Source organism: Eptatretus burgeri, chromosome 10 (assembly GCF_056783735.1).
Source record: "Eptatretus burgeri isolate ZD-2024b chromosome 10, Ebu_testis_v1, whole genome shotgun sequence".
NCBI lineage: Eukaryota > Metazoa > Chordata > Myxini > Myxiniformes > Myxinidae > Eptatretus > Eptatretus burgeri.
In genome coordinates this window covers 97,722,560-97,729,116 of record NC_140970.1, presented here as the reverse complement: position 1 = coordinate 97,729,116, position 6,557 = coordinate 97,722,560, and the positions used below count along the sequence as shown (strand labels likewise).

Genomic DNA, 6,557 nt, shown 5'->3' with positions numbered 1-6,557 from the left:
AAGTCTTACTCACGTTGTTGTTCTTCATCTTCTTCTTGTGGATTTTTTTGTTTCACAGCCTACAGTTTACATCGAAACTTCCTGAAACTTGGCATATATCTGTAAAAATACCCTGCGCAGACAGTTACCATCTCCGATTTTGAAAATTCCCCCTAGAAAAAAAGTAATCGCCTAAAAATTATCGCGATAATGGAAATCGCCTAAAAGTTATCTCGGAAACTAGGCAAGCTTTTTGAATTCTGCTTATGGGAATCGAACAGAACATGAGCAGAGATGAATTACCGCACATATGACACATCACTATGACGTCATATCAATTTTTTGACCTCATTCCTATTTTTTGACATTTTTTGTTTCACAACCCAGAGTTTTCTTCGGATCTTCGTGAAACTTGCCATGTATATGCAGAAAGCCCACGCGCAGGCAGTAACCATCTCCGATTTTGGAAATTCTTCCAAGAAAAAAAGTTGACGTCATAATATCACCGCAAATGGAAATCACCGACACCATTATCTCCAAAAATAGGCAAGCTGTTTGAATTTTGTTTGCGGGACTCAAGCCGGACATTAGCACAGATAATTTATCACAAACCTGATACATCACAATGACGTCATATTCGTTTTTATGACGTCATCATTAACAGGATGAGGATCTTAGCTCATTTGAGCTTGTTTTTGGTTTTTGGGTAAGTCCAATGTGGCTGCCAATCCATGTGACCTGTGATATCATACAGTTGAACCTTTTGTTCACCATGGATAGGCTGAAGAATCACTGAAAAAATACATGTGCGGTTTCACCTTTTTCTGTTCAGCAGTTTCAAAGAAGATTTTTGATGGTTTTTTTAATCTTTATTTTTAAGAATCTGACTGCCAAACCACATGACTGATGATGTCATCAATTTATTTTGTGTGGACCAATTTATCCCCAGATGAACCTCAAAAATGTTCATACTTTATCAGGTGAAGTATTCTATGTGTGCAATTTTGACATCATAAGGGGAGGAGGAGATTGGGACCACATCATCTGGGAGCAAACAGTGATTTGTGTTACACCTCGAGTACAAAAGGTTTGAGAGCAAAATTCATCCGATGGTGGGATGGGGACCTCCGAATGATCATTCTTAAGTTTTACAATTGGTGCATTAAGTAGGGGGCGCTGCTTGAAGTCCCCCCCCCCGCCCAAGTCAGTTTAAATTACATTTTTGAGTGCATCGATCAAACCTGTACGAAAAGTTTAAATTTGGCACTGTGATTACAGGTGTGCCATTCATAAGTGTCGAATTTGTTGCAAAATGCATTGAAGAACGGCCTAAAGGGGCGCGACTTTCACATTTAAAACACATCTCAAGTGCATCAATGAAACTTTATGGAAATATTCTTTTGACCTTCCTGATGAAGGATCAGTAGTTCTCAAGTGATCCTTTTGGTGCCAAACCCATTTAAGAAGCCACAATGTATGGAGCTAAGGATAGTGCAAACACCAGCCTGAATAAGTGTAGGTACGATAAGTTGATGAAGACATACGGTCCAAGGGGAAATGGTAAAAACCTACTCGCCAATTTGAGGGGCATGGATGCAAGTGGACTACAACCTTGCGAAGATGAGCTCAATACTCACACTAAGCATGCTTCCTTTGTTGCCAACATGTGGGCAAGAGCAGATCAAAATGATATAGAGCAGCATCCCACTGAAGAAAATGGCTGGCAGTGAGTTGATGACCATTACAAACCGGTTTGGTTCGAAGGGGAACAACTTCCCGAAAGTCGTATCCCAAAGACAGAGGAATTAGAAGCAATGGATAAGGAAGAGGAGGATGACATGGAAATTGCATCTTCAGATGAAGATGACAGTTCTGATGAAGATGTCTGGAATCTTGCAACAAACAGGCAGGCTGAAACTATAATTGTACCAATACGAATAAATACTAGTGAACTCATGATTATAGACATATTCAAAGTATAGGAATAGAACTTTTGCCTCACAGTATGTGTGTGACTCATCAGCAGTTTTGATGTTTTGTCTTGTAAGTTTTTTCGATAGATTGATATCATTTTAAAATTTAGCATGATGTGGATATGGATATGAAAAGGTAGTCATAGTTGACACATGACAAAAGTTTGGTTTTCAAAGAGCATAACCACTTGAACATAGGCATGTTAGTGTCCTGTTGCAACATCTATCTTTTATTCCAGCAATGTGTGTGTGTGTGTGTGTGTGTGTGTGTGTGTGTGTGTGTGTGTGTGTGTGTGTGTGTGTGTGTGTCTGTCACCGCTGTTTCTCGACAACCACTGGTCTGATCTAATTGAAACTTGCCAGGTATATTGCTGGGGACCTGTGTATGTGCCTTTTCAAGGTTTGATATTAATCGGACAAGTGTTTCCCAAGTTATGGCCATTTATTCACCAAAGCAATGACAGGACACGTTGCTGCATAGGCGTGGCTTTTGGGGAAGAGATCCTCAGTCGCGTTCTCCATCACGGGTTACAACATACGGACTTCCGGATAGTGATGACTTACTGTATTCTAATAATTTCTAGATTTCTTATGCGCATTTATACATAAACACAATGCCCCAATCCAGTCGTCGTTTATGAGAGCGAAGGAACGGCCTGTGTATTTGTTTGAAAGTTTTTTTGTTTTTTTGCACGTACGGCCACGCACGTACAGGCACGCGAGAGCGAAGGAACAGCCTGTGTGGTTGTTGCTTCTGGCACGCGGTTTGAAAGTTTTATTTATTTATTTTTTGCACATACAGGCACGCACGTACGGGCACGTGAGAGCGAAGGAACGGCCTGTGTGGTTGTTTCTGGCACGCGGTTTTAAAGTTATTATTTTGCATGTACGGCCACGCACTAGTATAATTAAATACAATTATTTTACCACAAAGGCGACTTTCACGCAAAAGCGTGAAACATTAGAATTGAAAAACTGTTTAATTTTTCATGATTCATGATGCTTGTTCCATATGAACTGAATGTGTTGGGAAAATGTCAGGTCCAATTACTTTTACTGATCACTGATGCTCCTTTTATGTATCGTTACCAGATCTACATCACACTTGATTTTATCATCGAAATATACGGAGTTGATAGAAAAGTTCAATTGATAGTTTCTTTGTTCTTATATTATATCAGTCAAATTTTAAGGCATTCTATATGTTTTAAATCTTTCATGTCTTAAAAGTATTCATGTTTTTATCATGTTACCAGAGAACATAAATCGGATTTCAACCATAATGTTCTTTAAATTCAGGATGTAATGCAAAATTTGATATCTGATAGAATCTTACACATTTTACTTGTTTAATTACAAGGAACAAGAAATATTCGATATGAAATGATTTTTATTTCACCATGACCTGCTCTCGATTGATCTTAATTTCCCGGAAACAGGTATTTGCATGTGACCCCTTCTTAAAAGGGGTTTGCACCAAAAGGGTCATTTAAGAACTCCTGATCCTTCAAGAAGGTCAAAAGAATATTTCCAGAAAGTTTCATTGATGCACTTTCTTGAGATGTGATTTAAATGTGAAAGTTGCGCCCCTTTAGGCTGTTCTTAAATGCATTTTGCACCAAAGTCGACACATAAGAATGGCAGAACTGTAATCACAATGCCAAACTGAAACTGTTGGCACCAGGATGATCAATGTACTCAAAAATGTAATTTAAACTGACTTTGGGATCAATGTACTCAAAAATGTAATTTAAACTGACTTCAAGCAGCACCCCCTACTTTATGCACCAATTGGAAAACTTAAGAATGGTCATTTGGAGGTCCCCATCCCACCTTCTGATGAGTTTCGCTCTCAAAGCTTTTGTATTCGAGATGTAATACAAATCTCTGTTTGCTCCCAGATAAATACTCTGTGTAGGGCGTTGGGGCTGCCTCTGCAATCACCTTGGCTATTGGGCACAATCCTGGATGGGTCGCCACTCCGACACAGTGTACCAGCAAGCTGGCACTTACTTTGCCGTCTTTCGCGGAATGACAGGCCGAGTTAACCCCACCTGATATTAATTCAACAGCTGATCGGGATTTGAACTCAGGATCCAAAGATCCCAAGTTCACCATACTAGGGTGAATATACTGGTTCTGGCTCACTTTTCCCCATGTAAATGAATGGGGGATTTTCAGCGATTCCTATTTTTTTTCCCTAAAAATAAACCCCCTTTTTATCCCAAGGTATATTTATTTGTCTCCCCTTTTAACCTGGAGGTTGAACCTCATTGAATTGAACACCTGGGGGTTGAACAGCTCACTCATTGAACCTATAAAGATTTGTTCATTCTCAAATTCCTTCAATAGTTTAATTTTCTTTGCACAATAATCCCCATCTAAAATATTGAAAAACAAAACATTTGAATCTTTATATTTTTTAAGATACCCCTTTTGTGCCATTACGAAATGATAAACTTCTCTTAATGATCTCATCTGGCCACCGCCCGAGTTGCAAATCATTTTTGTGTATAAACCACACCATAAAAAAAGTTTTGTTTCAAATGTTTTCAGTTCGTGTCATGAAAATGACGAAGTGTTTTTTTTGACACGGTCGTGGTGTGTGAATGAGGAAGTGGTTTTGGACAGTCATGCTGTGAAAAAATAGGAACTAATCTGTGAGACAAGGTCTCGTGTTTATATTTTATCTCAGAACACGAACTGAAAACATGTTTCATCAAAACCATTTTAAGGTATTTTAAGTATGTTTTGAAAATGATTCATACAATTTGATAATATAATCGCCCAGTTATTTTCCAAGCTGCCTCATCCGAAGTGTCATTTCCTGTGGCCACACCCAATGATTAGGTAATTTCCTCATCGTTGCCTTATAAGTGATTCGCCAGACAAAGTTTCTGCCAGACGGGATTTTCATTTTTACAACTGAGACATGAGCGATCTTTCTTCCGCGAACAAAACAGCTAAACACAAAGTTGGTAAGTTGGTTCCTCTTTGAACGATGAAGCAATTGATTATAAATTAAATCGTGATAATTCTGATGTATATATTTTTTTCTTGGCAGGTCCTTGGAAGAAGAGCAGTTTACATATCACGACGAGGTGCATCAAATGAATGCTCTTATTGAAGAGGTCAATGATTTTAGAAGAGAATTGAAAAACATTTTTAAAGACTGACACGACGTCTTATCACGGCCTCTGATCTTTTTACCATCTTGTACCAATGGTAAAAAAAAAACAGAGACATGGACTCACTCTCTTTTGATGAAGATAACAACTCACGACAAAGTTGGTAAGCCTGTGTATTGGTTCCTCTTTGAACGATGAAGCAATTGATTATAAATTAAATCGTGATAATTCTGATATATTTTTTTTTTTCTTGGCAGGTCCTTGGAAGAAGTGGAGTTTACATATCACGATGAGGTGCATCAAATGAATGCTCTTATTGAAGAGGTCAATGATTTTAGAAGAGAATTGAAAAACATTTATAATGACTGGTATGAAGTCTTATCAAGGCCTCTGATCTTGAATGAATTAAACCAATGGTGAGACACGTGTGTGTGTGTGTGTGTGTGTGTGTGTGTGTGTGTGTGTGTGTGTGTGTGTGTGTGTATATGTGTGTCTGTGTGTATATATATGTGTGTGCGTGTGTGTCTCTTTCCCTGTCTGTTTATATCTCTCTCTGTCTGTCTCTCCATCTATACCCTTGACTTATTATTATTATTATTATTTTTTTCAGCTCGATCACACAACATAAGCAATCTGGTACAACACATGATTTTCTGGAGGTAAATGTTTCTGAATTATTATTTCGTTATTTTTTTATTAATACCACTCTCTCTTTAGAATGTCGTTTTATGTTGGTTGCATCATTAGTTTGAACGCGGTTTTGCCAGTACACTGGAATTCATTTTATTGGCCTTGGAAGGATGACAGGCTCCTGGTGTGTTAATTCAGTGGTCAACGAGGCTTGAACTTAGAACCAACAACAGGCTTACTCATATTACCATGTAATTATCTTTATAAAACCTAATTATTATCCACTTTTTGTTTCAAAACAGAATATGGTGTCTGAGTTTCGAAATCACAAGACATCTGAAGAAGATTGCTGGGAAAGATTCTACATTCTCGCAAATGAATATTTAATATTTTCAATTTTAATAAATTATATTTGTTTTGTTTACAATTACTTGATTTTAAATTTCAAGAAGAGGATCAAGACATGAAGGAGAGGGAGGGGTTGGGGGTGGGGGGGGGTAGGTGCGCTCCCCCAACGACCCATCACCCCTCATCCCACCCCTCCCCTCCCCATGTGTGTGGGTGGGGAAGGGTGGGGGTGGGATGAGGGAGGTGGTGGGTCAAAGGTGGGGGTGCACAGGGGGATGAGGGGTGGGGCTTGTGTGGGAGGGGCTTGTGTGGGCGGGGCTTCGGTGTGGGTGGGGCTTGTGTGGGTGGGACTTGTGTGGGCGGGGCTTCGGTGGGAGCGGTTTATGTGGGTGGGGCTTCGGTGGGAGGGGTTTATGTGGGTGGAGCTTGTGTGGGTGGAGTTTGTGTGGACAGGGTTTATGTGGGTGGAGCTTGTGTGGGCAGGGTTTATGTGGATGAG

The 6,557-nt window shown here is 39.5% G+C and overlaps 1 protein-coding gene and 1 long non-coding RNA gene across 2 annotated transcripts in view; one reads left to right on the top strand and one right to left on the bottom strand.

Moving 5' to 3' along the window:
• The window catches only part of LOC147019214 (ubiquitin carboxyl-terminal hydrolase 2-like), a 359,775-nt gene that overhangs the window by 61,463 nt on the left and 291,755 nt on the right, over positions 1 to 6,557 (bottom strand). The window lies entirely within an intron of this gene.
• Positions 1,238 to 6,180, top strand: LOC147019218 (uncharacterized). The gene is made up of 4 exons (XR_015062685.1): positions 1,238 to 5,243; positions 5,338 to 5,496; positions 5,691 to 5,739; positions 6,013 to 6,180. It is a non-coding gene; the product is annotated as an uncharacterized LOC147019218 (long non-coding RNA).